General features: G+C 35.6%; 1 protein-coding gene across 2 annotated transcripts in view; it reads right to left on the reverse strand.

Annotated features, from left to right (window-relative positions):
• Positions 1–17216, reverse strand: part of Hcf (Host cell factor) — a 502792-nt gene that overhangs the window by 410278 nt on the left and 75298 nt on the right. The gene's annotated exons all lie outside the window — the stretch shown is intronic.

Genomic DNA, 17216 nt, shown 5'->3' on the forward strand with positions numbered 1-17216 from the left:
AAACCAGTTTTAACTTATGGATCTGAGAACTGGGTCAGAAGTAAAACACTTGACCAAAGACTAGAGACCACAGATATGAGAGTCCTGAGAAAGATTAGAGGTGTGAACAGATGGCATCAATGGCAATATCATATTAAAAATGAGGATATTAGGAAAGAACTTGACATTGTCAGCATCCAGGAATGCATTAGCAGAGCTAATCTCAGGTGGTATGGTCACTTAAATAGAATGGGAGAGGAAAGATTAGCAAAACAAGTGTTCTCTGCCAGGTTGGCAGGAAAACGACCCAGAGGAAGACCAAGATACAGGTGGATTGATACGGTACAAAGTGCATTAGACGATAGAAATATACGATCTGATAATGTTGGAGTCTTGACAAGTAACAGACTGATTTGGAGGAAAACTGTAGATAGGAAGTTAGTAATGATGTAATTTTTTCATGTAGTACTGTTATATCCTGTACACCCCTTGAGGGTACATGGCAGGAATTTGATGATGATGAGATTTGGTCTCCTGAATTCCAAGGGGATAAAGAAGCTATGGAAAAGGTGTAAAAAAGAGTTACAAAGATTATATCCGGATTATGGGATTTAGATTATGAGGACAGGTTGCGAACATGTGAATTACAGACTCTTGTTAACAGGAGAAAGAGGGGTGATATGGTAGAGGTCTATAAACTTTTGAATGGGTATTATAGGATAATGTCTGATGAAATTTTTCATTATATGGAAGGTGGAGAGAGAACACAAGTGGGGCATCCAAGGAAGTTAAATTTGTTCAGTCAGGAAAGGAGTAAGAAAACTAGATATTTTTTCACAGAGCATTGAGTGAGTGGAATAGTTTGCCTTTAGGGGGGGGGGGGGGGAAGTGAGTGCATCTAGTGTGAATGAATTTAAAGGAAGGTATGATAGCTGATTTGGATGATTTATAGCCACCTTTCATGAGTCCTTGAATCCCTGAAGGTCTCAGATAATAATAATAATAATAATTAGTATTTATTAACAGTCTAAATGACAAAGAAAATCTCAAATATAAATTGAACCAAGTAAGAGTTATAGATACATACAACTTATGTATACATGCATCTTCATTTGCTTATGAAATTTGATATACATAAATCATTTTATTTATTTTTCATTATACAGAGTCATTTTCATTCAAGTTGTGTGTAATCACATCATCATCCTGATACGTGCCCTCAAGGGGTGTTCAGGTTACTATGACAGCACTACATGATTGAGTTAATATTATTATTAATCTACCAACAATTTTCTCCAAATTAGTCTATTACTTGTCAGCAATCCAATAGTATCATATGTAAGTGCTTCTAAGACACTTCTGACTGAATCAATCCACACAGACCTTGGTCTTTCCTGACATCTTGGCATAAAGCACCTGTTGTACTACTCTTTCCTCACCAATTCTATTTAAATGGCCTTATCATCTTAGATTAGCTCTGCTCACACATTCTTGAATGCTAAAAATGTCAAGTTTCTTTCTAATATCTTCATTTTTAATATGATTCTGCCACTGATGCATCTGTTCAGTTCCCTAATTTTTTTCAGAACCTTCATATTTCATATCGTGGTCTGTAGTTTGTTCAGGTGCTTTACTTCTAACCCAATTCTCAAATCCACAACTTAAAACTGGTTTAAACACTGTCTTGTATACTGCTAGTTTGGTGTTTTGGCTAATTTCTCTCTTATTCCATATAAATTTATTTAGCTGGCTCCCATCATATCAGCTTTGCTTATTCTGTTGTCTATTTCCAGCCTGCCATCTTCATTAAAAACTGTGTCTAAATAGCTGAAATATTTTACTTGTCCTATAGGATTTCCATTCAGAATGCGCCTGAAGTTTTCTGTGTTTTCTGTCAATTTTCATAGTTTGTTTGTTTATTGCTAATTTGCATGTCAAATTTCTTACAGTTATTCAAATTAACTAGAGAATCCTGGAGACTTGCACTGGATGTATTTAGAAGTATACATCATCTGCATAAAGCAAAGAACTAAGATTGAGATGTTGAATTCTAATATCAGGCCTAATGTCAGTTTCTTTCATAAGGTGATTCATACAGATGATGAATAAAAGTGGAGATAGTATGCCTCATTGTCTTATCCTTGATTTTATCAATTCTAACTGCTGACTGACAACATAAATACAGAACTATGGCTCTGTATAATGTTCCATTTAACCCATGTAATTGTAGTATTTTGAAAAGCTTTTCTCTGGGCACCTTGTCATATGACTTTTCCAGATCTAAAAAACTTAAGTACAGATCCTTGTCATATTCTGATGATTTCTCAGCTATTTGTCATAAAGTGAAAATCTGATCTTGACAACCTCTATTTAGCCTGAACCCAGGTAAGGTTCAGGAAAAATAGAGTTCTCTTCTAAGTTTCTCTTCTACACTCTTTCTCAACAATTATGCTGTCTGTAAATATAATGCATGTTCCATAAATATCTCTGTACTGTATTTAGTGATACAATTTAGTTTTATTGTATTGTTTAGTGATATAAACAATAGAATAAAACTAATTATTTTTGGCATTCGGTGTCAGTTGTGGAGATGTTTTTCAGTAGACAGGGACATTTTCAACCCAGTCTTCAGAAAGAACTGATGTGGTGAGGAAAAATTCATCTGTTACTTAATAAAAAATGAATCTTTTATGTATTATAAGATGATGATTATGTGTGGTTATCTCAAACGAAATACTAGCATACACATGATATCATGATTGAAGAGGCTGACAAAAAATTCGCGAGATGAAAGAATTATCGAACAGGCGGATTATTCTGATGATGTTACAATCATCTTGTATATTTAGATAGCAGTTCCAGTTGTGATCATGTGATGCAGAACAAACTTTACAGAGTGAAGTATTGAACTATGAAAGATAGAAATAGAAAAACATACACATAAAAACAACAAACTGTACAAAATGATTTGCTGCTCCATCAACCCCCATATATTCCTGCCATGCCTAAATGAAGCATCTTATCAACATTATTAGTTCATTAGATAAGCTTCTCCTTATAGCTATTTACTAAGATACCAATGTATACATTCGTTATTTATGTTATTAAATTAGTTATTTATGTATGTTTTGCAACCAAATCTTTCTCTCTCTCCTGATAAGTTTCTTTTTTAAATTATGTCCATGACAACTGCAAACATGTCTAGTAGTTATAGGATCACATGTAATTTGCTCCAATCCAGCAACTTACTGGATACACACATATATTACCAGAACTGTAAATAATTAATAATTCATTTGATTCTCATGAAAGTGAGTCACATGGAACCATGTGAGAATGATTGCCATATCTGTCAATTATTCTCACATGGGTCCATGTCTCATTCTCATACTTACACTTGTAGTAATTTTTAAATATACCAACCAACTATAAGACTCTCCTTAATTACTGGTTTCTAATCTATCCTGAAACAAACACATTACTTCCCTCTCTGCAACCACAATGCAGATTTGATTACAATCAAAGAACCCATCATGATAAGTGGCATGTCTGCTGATATGCAATCTGAAATTACAAAAAGTCTTACTGCAAGGTAAAAGGCAATACAAGAAGTTTCTTATTCCTCTAATGTGAATGCATACGACTATCACTCTTTACAAATACACCACTGATATTAGTTCTTCTCTTGACAAACCTGACCATAATCTTGTCATGTTTCTTTCTACATGGATAGCCCTTCTCCCATTCAATCTCAGTCCCATATTCCATAGCACTAAATGGGTCCCAACTGCTAAAAATGTAGCATAGCATACACTGAATGGCTCAAGTTGAAGACTCTAGTCTCTCGCTCAGCTACCCTACAACTCATTACAACTGTAAAAAGTCATCAACAAATCTAAAGCAGATGTTGTAAGTGCCAAACACATTAAGCATGCTCCTGCTTAAATGGCATTCAAGCCTTCTGGTCCCTTGCTGTTGAGCAAAACTTCTGCCTTACTATGTTTTCCTTTCTCTCTCTGATGGAACAATGACAACATCTCCTGAAGACAAGACAGACCTCTTAGCATCACTCTTTTCCTCCAACTCTTATTTTATTACCAAGGCAAATCTCCCCCCCCCATCCCCCTTGCTATTCTACAAGGCATTCTAAGGTGGTTTGTAGAAAAGCTTTCTACTAAGCTGCTGGACAGATGGCAGTGAATAGGATAGCTTGTAAAGTCAATACAGGAAGGGGTGTTAGTTCTGGAGCTCAGAGTCCAAATAGAGAGATACAATCTGGGGCAGAGAGCTTAATGGTCAAGGCTATTGAGGTATTGTCCTGATGTCCTCTGATCTTTCATCAGAAGGGCATCAGGAAAACACTCAATAGTCTTGATACCAATAAGCTCTGTGGCACAGATTGTATCTCTCTCTCTATTTGGACTAAGAGCTCCAGAACACTCCTTACTGTATTGACTTTACAAGCTATTCATTTCACTCCCATTTGTCCAATAGCATGGTAAAAAGCTTTTATCCAGTCTTCCTAAAAAAAGGGAGATAAAAGTCAGTCACTGAACTACTGTCCATTGCTCTCATCCCAATACTCTCAAAAGTGATGAAGAAGGTCATCAATGACCAGCCTCTTTACTACCTATAGACTCATCAGTTAATTAGTGATGAACAATTTCAATTCTTCCCTGCTTACATCACCTACCTTTGAACACAGGCCATGAATATAGCTGAAGAATCTTGATATATCTGAGGCATCTCATCTCTGACACTGCAACCTTCTTTCCAAGCTGTTATCTCTTAACTCAAACCTGCCCTTTGTTAGTGGACTGCCAGATTCCTCTAAGAGGTTCAATGGTTGTCATGATGGATGGTTTCCTTTCAACTGATTTTTCCATCAATGCCAGAGCAAAGTAAGGCTATGTGCTTTCATCTACACTTTTTCTCCTATATATCAATGTTCTCTTACCATAATGTCTAAGCCTATTTCATAGCTTTGCTGATGATAATACACTCCATTTCTCTTTGTCATTCATGAAACTGGAAGCTTGTACTACTCAGCACACTCAAGCTTCAGGATCATCTATGGCCAATGTCTGAAATACTGACCTTCTAGCCATTTTCAAATAGGGTGAAGATAACTTAGTGAATTTTATTGCTACAAAATCTTATTTCCCAGAAGAAAGAGTGTGTCTTAATCCCCTTCACTTTCTGATAACAGAATGCTATCAAAACAGCGTAGGAGATTGGAGAGATTTTTATCAAAAGTATTAAGAGCTGAGCATAAGAGAAGTAAATGTTTAGATCAGGGGTCGGCAACCTGTTCAGACTCACGGGCCACATTCAACTTTTATTTTTAATAATCAGGCCGCAAGTGTTTAATTCAGAGAAAATAGTGAGTGAAAAAAAAAACAACAACTTAAGTTATCAATTATTACGATATCAATCTTGAAAAACACAGAAATATTTAAAGTACGAGATATGAAACAAGCATGAAAATGAAACTCAATTAAAAATTATCATCGCCTAAAAACAAAGTAAGATAGTTTATGCATCACAACATGTGTGTGTCTCCGTGATTAATGTGCCTTTTGTGATTGTTTTCCCTTAGCCAAATTATCTAGATCCACTTTATAACCTGAGGTGCAAATTCGAATCGAAGCATGTAAATATTCATCAGTCAGTCGAGAAGAAATTTATTTTTTCTAAAACTCATCATCAAATTCCTAACATATACCCTCAAGGGGTGTACAGGATATGATAGTACTACATGAAAAATTTACATCATTACTAACTTCCTATCTACAATTTTCCTCCAAATCAGTCTGTTACTTGTCAAGACTCCAATATTATCATTATCAGATCTTATATTTCTATCGTCTAAGGCACATTGTACCGTATCAATCCACCTATATCTTGGTCTTCCTCTGGGTCGTTTTCCTGCCAACCTGGCAGAGAACACTTGTTTTGCTAACCTTTCCTCGCCCATTCTGTTTAAGTGACCATACCACCTGAGATTAGCTCTGCTAATGCATTCCTGGATGCCGACAATGTCAAGTTCTTTCCTAATATCCTCGTTTTTAATATGATATTGCCACTGATGCCATCTGTTCACGCCTCTAATCTTTCTCAGGACTCTCATATCTGCGGTCTCTAGTCTTTGGTCAAGTGTTTTACTTCTGACCCAGCTCTCAGATCCATCAGTTAAAACTGGTTTGAACACTGTCTTGTAACAGCTAATTTAGTGTTCTGACTAATTTCTCTCTTATTCCATATGAATTTATTCAATTGACTTCCAACCATACCAGCTTTGTTGATTCTGTTGTCTATTTCCATATTTAATTTACCATCTTCACTAAAAATCGTGCCTAAGCAGCTGAAATGTTTTACTTGTTCCACAGGTTCCCCGTTCACAACAGCTGACATTTTCAACAATTCTACCTATTTTCATTGTCTTTGTCTTTTTAATGCTGACCTTCGTACCATATCTATTACAACAGTTATTTAATTTAGTCAGGGAATCTTGTGGACTTGTAGCAGATTTATTTAGAAGTATAACATCGTCCGTATAAAGCAAAGAGCTGACATTAACATCTCCAATTCTGATATCATGTTTAATACCACTTTCCTTCATAACATGATCCATATAGATAATGAATAACAAAGGGGATAATGTACATCCTTGTCTCACACCAGATTTAGCATTAAACCTTTCAATTTTTCTAAAACTCATGGTAGAAAATGCTTGTTTGCAAATGTGTGATTCCAAATGCAACTATCATCTTCTTTGCGAAACTGATTAATCCTTCAAATTTTTTTAGTAAGCATCAATAAAATATTTGGACATGATAACGAAAACATGTTCTTTAATGTTTCATTGTGTTGTAATTCCAAAACTTCCATCTGTAGTTGGTTTGGTATGTCATCAATGTTGACATTAAAAGTGTTCAAAAATAATCGCATTTCGATGCTATTTTTATGAAAATCCACAAATCCTGTTGAAAATTCCATTTGTAAATGTTGAATGGCAAACACAAAAATTTCCTTTTGTGTTTGCCATTCAACTGTAGATGCAAATTTGCAACAAATATATTGATGTAGATTTTCTTCCATCATATGTTTCTTCAACAGACAAAATAAAAGCTTTTGAAGTTTGCCTTCAAAAGCTTTTATGGCAGAAAACAGTTCTGCTAGTAATTTACCTTGTCCCTGCAGGTTCAAATTAAGTTCATTAAGGTACATTGTAATATCTACCATAAATTCAAGAGACATAATCCATTTTTTATTCAATAGTTGTGGGACAGTATTTTGTGCTCTGTCATGAAGATATTTCTTCACATAAATTAAAAAAATCTTTTTAGCACAGCACCTCTGCTTAACCATCTAACAGCTGAATAGTAGATAACGACCTCATACTCCAATTCTATTTCTATCAAGAATTCTTGAAATTGGCGGTGTTTCAGACCGTTGCGTCAGATGTAATTTACAGTTGATATCACAATGTCCATAATGTCTTTCATTGAGATGATAAAATTTTGCTACAAGTGCTCCTGATGAATGATGCAATGGAACACCATTGGATTATCAACCTAAATTCTGTAATTCTGCAAAAATTAGACCTACTACACCGGTGTTAGAGGCACACATATTTCTTCCACCATCGGTTGTCACACTTTTTAATTTTTTCCAGTCCAATTCTAAAGAATCAATAGTTTCTTTTACTTTTATGAACAAATCATTGCCAGTTGTAGTACTTTTTAAACCACACACTGGCCGATTCTTCATGAACATCAAAGTCACTATCGATGCCCCTAATAAATATCATTAACTGTGCGGTGACTGTTAAGGTTAGTACTTTTATACACTGCCTGAGCGTAACACTCAAAAGATTTTGCTTTAAATTTAAGCTGCTCAAATAAATTGATTCCGATTTCTTCTACTTGCCTTGTACAAGTCCTGGCAGATAAATTAATATCTTGAAATAACGTCTTCTTTTCTGGGCATATTTGTTCATTTTTAGCTAATAAACATTATTTAATAAATTCTGAATCTGTATAACACCTTCCTTCTTTCACAACAAGTACCCCTACTACATAACTAGTATGAACAATCGATTCATTATGAATACTTTGCTTCTTAAATATGTTTTGCTGATCAATCAAAGAAGTTTGTAATTTATTAATTTGATTTTTTCCACGTTCCCGGTTCGATTCCGTGTCTTAGCTTTCATGATCATTCTTGTAATGATGTCTGATATCATATTCTTTCGTAACAGCAACACTTTTATGACAAGTAAGACAAACAGGCTTATCCCCATTTTCAAAAAATACTTCTTGTTCCATTCATCATTAAACCTTCTCCCTTCATCTGCCATTTTACATTTTCTCGAACTCATTTTTGAAATTATTTTTAACAAATATACATCCTCTGAAAATAATAGTTGATGTTACTGAATTATTAAATTGTATTAAAAGCCGGACCAAGGAATGCGTCTGCAAAAGTGCGGCAAAATCTCGGTTGTCATCGGATGAGGTCACCTTTGTTATCCCCACTCCTGATGACTCACACAGTTGACTCATGCCAAGTTGTACGGCGATATCATGAAGTATAGGTATAAAATTTGTTTTTAATTTATTATTCATATTATAAAATGTATTATTCAAATAATTCAACATACAGGCCACGTGCCATGTAAGTATGGTCAACCTTTTATGGGCTGCCAAAAATGCACGTTTGGGCCGCCGGTTGCTGACCCCTGGTTTAGATCAAAAAGAATGCCAAGCTTATTGGAAGGTAAAAAGGCTATGGGGTGATGTGTTTATGCCACAATAGACTTGGTATGCTTTTTCGATCTAAACATTAGTTCTCTTCTGCTCAACTCTTAATACTTTATAAATCACAAATGCACCCAACTTTAGAATATTATTCTCACATCTGGGTAGTACACCATAAACCTCTCTCAGAATGCATGACTTCATTCAAAAGAAAACTATTCACTTAATAGATGACCACTCTCAATGACTTCCTCTAATCATTTTCCTGTAGATGCTTTGTCACTGCACTGTGCCTCATCTATAGGTACAATGGATGCTGCTCAAGTGAACTGGACACCACCCTTCCTTCATTTCCCTCTATTCATATATATATATATATATATATATATATATGAACATGAGCAACTTCTGGTCACCATCCACATACCATTCTGCTCTAACCTCACTGAACCAACTTTTCATCCATTTCTTTCATTCCATATAACTCTGTCCTTAGGAAGTCTTCTCACATTTCATTTACCCCAACATATATAACCTACAACTCTTTAAGAAACACATTAACAGATTTCTTTTCTATTTCTAATCCCGTGACCACACACACACACACACACACACACACACACACACACACACACACACACAACCATGTTATAGGACTTGAGACCTTTCATACATGGTTTAATATACATACATACACACATATATATATATATATATATATATATAATTTAAGGGATCCTGTAGATTTGTACTGATATTTAGGTATATAGTAGCATCTGCATAAAGTAAACAGCTGAGATTAACATTGGCAGTTCAGATATCAACTAATACTACTTTCTAACATAATGTGATCCATATAGACAAATAAACAACAATGCAGATAATGTGCATTCTGGTCTTACACCTGATTTTATATCTTCCTATATCTTCTAACTGCTGACTTACATCTTAAATATAGACTATAAACAGGATGTTATGTCGATCTTGATATAACATCCTGTTGTAGTGAATTGAATAGCTTTTCTCTTGGTACCATGTCATATTTCTTTTACAGATCCACAATACTTAAATATGGATCCATGTTATATTCCCATGATACTTCTCGACTATTCTTCTTAAAGTGAAAATCTGATTCTAATAACTTCTATTTTGCCTTAACCTAGATTGGCTCACAAGTTCTCTTTCACAATTTTTCTTAGCCTCTCTTTAATTCTCACTTTTTTGCCAATTCCCTTTTTATAGATGGGACTATAAGAGTAAAGGTTTAGATGAAAAGCAAAGGAAAAAACTACACAGATGGGTGCTAATGTAGACTAGAATCAATGAAGAGGACTGTGAACTATGTAGGCAAATTAACCTTATTGATACAAGGATATCGGTATGAATAATAAATATCAGTATGAATAATTTCAACTATGGGGGACCCAGACTGAAGAGAGGAGAAAGAATGAAGTTATAGTTAATGAGAGACAACTTCCTTAAGAACATGCTTGCAGGGCCTAATATATCTGGTAATAAACATTCAGGAATCTGCCTATAAATGAGAATGTTATATCTCCAACTGATAAAAGCAATTATGCAGTTTCAGCTTGAGCAACTGTAAATCATAAGGTAGTTTTTAAACCATGTGGGACTACGATGGTACCAATTATGATGATCTATGGGATTTCTATACCTAACTTCCAATAACTGATTATTGCTGAATTTTTCTTCTGATTCTAGTAGCTGCTCTGATCTAATAACAAAAACTATTCTCACTGGGATGAGCGCTTTTATTCCCTACTTCATTCAAAATCATCAACCCTTATCCAAACCTGTTCTTCAACAAATGTGCCAAAGCAGTCCAAGCCAAACAAAATTCAGCAGATGCCCAATAGCTCCAGTCAGAAACTCCAGCTTCTTACTTGGCTTATACTACAGCTCATAATCAAAAAAACATTAATAAATCCAAAGTAGACTTTGTAAGGGCCATATGCACAAGGCTTATCGCCTATCTCCTGACATCAGTTTTTTTTCTGCTCCAACTCTCATACAGTGGCCCAAGACAGATCTAACACCATCTACAAACTATTCACAGTATGCCTCATCTGAAATTTTGCCAGGATATCAGAAAAAATACTTAGTAACCTTTACATCAACAAGTCTCCTGGCCTTGATGATGTGCCTCCAGTTGTCTAAAAGCTTGCACTCCAGAACTCTCACCTAATTTGTATTGTCTCATCAAGCTATCATAACCATCTGGCATCTATCCAACAGCTTGGAAGCAAGCTGTTGGATAGATGCCAGCCTGTCCCCCCCCCAAAAAAAAGGAAATAAAAGTCAACAAACAAGTTATCACCTATTGCTCTAACCTCAATACTCTCATAAATAACAGAAAAGGTCATCAACAGCCAACTGCCTCACTTGCAACATTTATTTGAAAATCACCAATACGAATCCTAAAATATCGTTAGATCTGCTGAGGTCTACTACAGCAGATCTCATAACCAACTTAACCCACCTTTGGATGTATGGCATGGAAAAGTTCAGAGAAACACAAGTGGTCACTCTTGATATTTCCAAGGCATTTGATCGAATCTAGCATTGTTGCTTTCTTATCAATTTTCTTCTTTGCGAATGGATTGCCAGTTTCCTCTCTGGTCATTCATTACAGATCATGGTGGATTAGATGGCTTTCATCAATGCTGGTGTACTCCACGACTCAGTGCTATCACTAATACTCTTCCTCCTGTACATCAATGATCTTCTCTCCCTGGCATCTGATTCTATTCACTGTTTTGCTGATGACAGTACTATCTGCTCCACTTTTTCATTTTCAAAACCTTGTATCGCTCAGGTAATTCGTGCCACCAAAAAACAATCCTGTCTCATTTACAAGAAGAAAGATTATGCCACTCTCTCCCCCCCCCCCCTCACTTTTGACAATATTCTTCTAGTCAACCAGAATCAGTTTTCTGTTCTTTGTTTAAACTCTCACATGTAATGTATCCTGGCATAAGCACATCAGGTCCATATCTTCTTCATCGTTCAAAAAGATTAGTATTCTTTTCCCCATTCCAAATAGTACTCTCTACTACTTAACTCCTGACACTTTATAAAGCTCAAATCCACCCAACCTTATTACTATTGCTACATTAGTATTCTAAGAAACAGAACGACCCTCAGAATGCTCGATTGTATTCAGAAGCAAGCAAGACCTTCCCTCAGCAACTCCCTCCAGTCATTTTCCCACAGACATTCTTTTGCTGCATTATGTCTCTTCTGTAAGCAAGGATTGAAAAATACACTCATGGAAAGTAGATTTTGTCATACAGCAAGGAGCTGGAGACTGGACAAAAATAGAATATTTTTATTCAATATAAAATAACCTTCTAAGCCAAATCTTTTTTTTTTTTTTTTTAACTTTAAGAAAACACAAAAGAATGTCTAATATAAAGGGTCATTTCGGTATCAAGAACTAATGTAACAAATTATATTATCCAAAAAGTCAATGTTGTTTTTACTGCTCTTCCTGTTTTTATTATTTACTGACTTCTCCTTCTTGGAATGGTTCCATGCAAAGGACATGTTCTCCAAACAAGAATACAGCATCAATAATCACTTTATGGAACTCGTATTAACATATTGGGATATAACATTAAAAAAACAGGGATGGGAGCATTGGACGAGTTATGGTTTCTTTGTGGCAAGTAGAATTTTGCATAATTTTCCATTTTTCCCTCCACTTTCCTGTAATCACATAAGAACATGAGCAGCTGTTGGTCAACACCCATATACAGTCCAACTCCAAACTTATCAAACCAACTTCTCATCCTCTGCCTTCATTTATTAACACTGCTTTTTGGAACAGTCTTCCGCATGATTACAATCTTCAAGGCTTCAAAAAACAATCAACAAATGCCTTTCTTCCTTCTAACTACTTGACCACATGTGGCATTTTTTGTCATAGGTCTTAGAGTCACATGTGTGGGGCTGATAAAGATTAAAAAACATATGGAAGTATAAGGCAGGTGATTGAGTTTGCAGCTGTACTATGGTATGAGAAACTGCATCATAGTAGAATCAACAGAGAATGGGTGCTCTGTGGATTCTACTAATTCAACAGAATTCACTCACTTCATGAGAAGTAAAAGAATGACCAGGGAACAATAATCCTAGTGAATGATAACTGTGGGGAAAACTGGAAGAAAGAATACCAAGGGAAGTTCTAAGTGTTAAAGGTATTATAAGAAAATTAGCAATGTTCCAATTGCAAGAGCACAGTTCCTAACAAGCAAAAAGAGAGTAAAACAATTCCATTATACAAAGGCAGAGCTAGAACTGATGCAGCCAATTACAGACCATTCTATATCTCTGGAATAATCATTCCAGATATTGGAGACAATCAGGTATTGGAGAGGTTGGTCAGAAATTGCATGTAAAGGTGGGTAAATAGAACTTCAGGACAGCATGGCTTTGTTAAAGGTAAGTTCTCGCTTTAGCAATTAGGTCTCATTTTATAACAGAGAGAGAAAACAGGTGATCTGAATAAAAAGAATGGATATATCATCATACTGCTGAACTTTGACATGATTCCGCATCAGAAGTTATTAAACAAACTCAAGGGGATGGGAGATGAAAAATAAGCTTGTGACATGGATAGCAGTGGCTGACTGGCAGGTATCAAATTGTGATGTGTAGAAATGCTGAGTTTATGAAAAGGAGGGGTGACCAATGGAGTAGTACAGAGTACTGTGTTGGGATTTCTGCAAGTTAACTTGATTATTATCGACACATAAAATGGTCTAGAAGGGAATATCTATTTATGTGTTAATGATACAAAGTTTGGTCAGGTGATTAAGGACATATCTGATACAGATGCCTTTCAGGCTGACTTGAAAAGAGTATTTATGGGTAAATTTTAAAGAGTGCAAGTTTAATCTTGCTAAGTACAAGGTTATGCATTCTCCACTGAAGACAATACAGAATTAGTTACAAGCAATTGATGACATTAGAGATCTGTGTGTGATAGTGGACAGTGAGAGGATTGAAAATACTACAAATAAACAACTTTTAGTAAGCGACTTCTGCCATGAGGGAAAAAAAAAAAAAGCTGTCCAAACCCTACATTACTGAACAGGTTCTGAATGGTATATTATAAAACTGAAGGAAGTACAGAAAGATGGCCTGTAAACTGAATTGTAAGAAAACATGTACAATATCACTACTCTTATTTATCATCTATGTACATAATATTATGAAAGAAAGTGGCATCATACCTGATATCAAAATTGGAAACATTAATTTCCTCTTTATACAAATGTTCTAGTCAAATCCTGTGCAAGTCTTCAGGATTCTTTGACTGAATAACTGCTGTAACAAATTTGGAATAAAAATCAGCAATAAAAAAGATAATCTATGAAAATATTCAAGAATTCGGAAAACACCAACTGCATTCTTATTGGAAAACCTATAGAACAAGTAAAATATCTGAGGTATTTTACGCACAATTTTTACTGCAAATTCAATGTGGAAATATATAATAAAATAAGCAAAGCTGGCTGGTAGTATATGTGGAGTCAATTAAATTTAGAATCATCCTCAATTTCCTGATAATTACCCTCAAGGGATGTTCAGGCTACTATGACAGGACAACATGAATAATATTTACATTATCAACCTCCCGACAACTGCTTAAGAGTCAAAGCTGTATAACTGAGAGGAGACCTCCACATAGCTTTTAAAGGAATGCGAATAACCGACCAGGGCTTCTGACCTAATGTCCAATCCTCACCTTCTCATGGTGCACCCTGTTGGGTAACTACTTGGATACTGAACAAACGAGGATGGGCTGGCAATTTGGGATTTAGCCGACCAAATTGTATTCTTATTGGTTAAACCAAAATACAAAATGATGGTACAACATGACAAAATTTCTTACCGGATGGGGCATCGCCCAGTTAAAAAAGCCCCCCCCCCCCCTGTTTTCGCCAGGAAACCAGGGCGAACAGCGAAAAGTCAGCAACTGCAACAAATCTGAAAACAAACCCCAACTCAACTTCACCAGACTTAAAGATCGGTACTATCAACATAAGAAGCCTGAATGGCAAAGAAATGGAGCTAGCTGAGGAATTAACTAAGTACCAGATCGACATAATAGGTGTGACTGAAACAAAAAAGACCAAAACTGTTGAGATCTTTCTGAGCAAAAAATACAAAATGTTATATTCAGGCAATGACAATCGAGGAAAAGAAGGAGTAGCCATAGTATTCAACACAAAATACGAGACTAATCTTCTTGAATGGCAGTCAGTCTCAAGTAGAGTAATGTGGACAAATATCAGAATGAGGAATTGGACAATGAGACTTATTTGTGCCTATGGTCCCACAGAAGGTTCTACTAAGGTAGAAGTGGAGGAATTTTTTGAGGCTTTAGAAAAAGCAACGGACACAATGAAAAAGGAAAAGTTGGTCCTTGTTGGGGATCTAAATAACAGAGTAGGAAATGATTGCGAGACATACAAAAATATTTTGGGAAAATTTGGAGAAAAGAGCAAAGCTAATAACGATGGCAAATATCTGTTGGATTTTTGCTTAGGACATGGACTGGTTATTACTAACACCATCTTCCAACTTAAAAATGTGCACAAATTCACATGGAGAGAAGAGGCAAGGAATAAGAAAAGTCTCATTGACTATGTTATTGTTGATAGTGATGTTTTCTCCCTGGTGCAGGACACCATAGTGTACAGAGGATTTGAAATTGGAAGTGATCACTATTTAGTCTTGTGCAGGATAAAATTGAATTTCATATTGAAAAGAATAACATGTAAGAAAGTTTTAAAGCGAATAAAAGTTGAGCAGCACTCAGATGTGAACTGTAGACTAAAATACACAAAGATTATTGAAGAAAAAATGAAAGAGTTTGAGAACAGAAATCAAACCTTGGAGATTCAGTGGCAAACTCTGAAGAAAACATTGATTGATTCTGCCAGAGAGGCAAGTGGTGAGGTTGTCTGCAAGGATAAAAAAATCAGAACTCCCTGGTGGACACAGGAATTTAAAGAGGCAGTGTAGGAAAAGAAGAAAGCATATCAAAAGTTCCTGTCAAATAAGTCAGCTTGTGCTCTTAGAGAATATAGAGACACATGCAAGAATGCTAAACACTGTGTAAAACTAGCTAAACAAAAGTCATGGAAGGACTTTGGCAAGAATATAGAAAATAAATATCAAGAAGGTGGCAAAATGTTCTGGAGGTTGTTGAAGAAGCTTAGGAATGGAGGAAAGAGTGCTGTAAAAGGAATTAGAGATGATAAAGGTGACATGAAAACTGGAGAAAAAAGATATCCAAGTATGGAGTAATTACTTTGAAAAATTGCTAAATGAAACAAGCAGTGATGACAGCACACTGGTAAAAAAACACTGACCAGGCATGCAGTCAGGAATACATATCCATACTTGAAGTAGAAAAAGCCATCAAAGGCTTGAAATGTGGAAAGGCAGCTGGAGTAGATGATATTCGACCAGAAATGCTGAAGTATGGTGGTATAAAAGTCTTACAGTGGCTGCACTGCATAGTTCAGAAAGCCTGGACAGAGGGACGAATTCCCGATGATTGGAGTAGAGCTCTCATAGTACCCATATATAAAAAGGGAAATAAAACTGAATGTGAGAATTACAGAGGTATTTCCCTAGTGTTCATGGCAAGATCTATGCAAGTATACTTGAGAAACACTTGAGAAGAATTGTGAAAGAAAAGCTTGGTGAAGAACAAGCTGGATTCAGGCCAAACAGAGGCTGTCAGGATCAGATCTTCACTTTACGACAAATAGTCGAGAAAGCATGGGAATATAAAAAAGATTTGTATTTAAGTTTTGTCGATTTGGAAAAGGCATATGATAAGGTGCCAAGAGAGAAGCTATTCAATACGCTGCAGTTACATGGTGTATAACTTCAGCGTACTGAATATGGTGTATAACTTATATCAAGCAATACTTAGTCTTTATTTGAGTTGTAAGTCAGCTAGAATTGAAGTACAGGAAGATGGTTTAATGTTAAATCTGGTGTGAAACAAGGATGTACATTATCCCCTCTGTCACTCATTATCTATATGGATCATATTATGAAGGAAAGTGGTATTAAACATGATATCGAAATTGGAGATGTTAATGTCAGCTCTTTGCTTTATGCGGACAATGTCATACTTCTAAATAAATCCGCTACAAGTCTGCAAGATTCTCTGACTAAATTGAATAGCTGTTGTAATAGATATGGTATGAAGGTCAGCAATAAAAAGACAACGACAATGAAAATAGGCAGAATCATTGAAAATGTCAACTGTGTTGTGAATGGAGAACCTGTGGAACAAGTAAAACATTTCAGCTACTTAGGCACGATTTTTACTGAAGATGGTAAATTAAATATAGAAATAGACAACAGAATCAGCAAAGCTGGTATGGTGGGAAGTCAATTGAATAAATTCATATGGAATAAGAG

This window comes from Typopeltis vanoorti, chromosome 3, assembly GCF_054136105.1.
Source record: "Typopeltis vanoorti isolate ZY-2024b chromosome 3, IOZ_Tvanoo_1.0, whole genome shotgun sequence".
Taxonomy (NCBI): domain Eukaryota; kingdom Metazoa; phylum Arthropoda; class Arachnida; order Uropygi; family Thelyphonidae; genus Typopeltis; species Typopeltis vanoorti.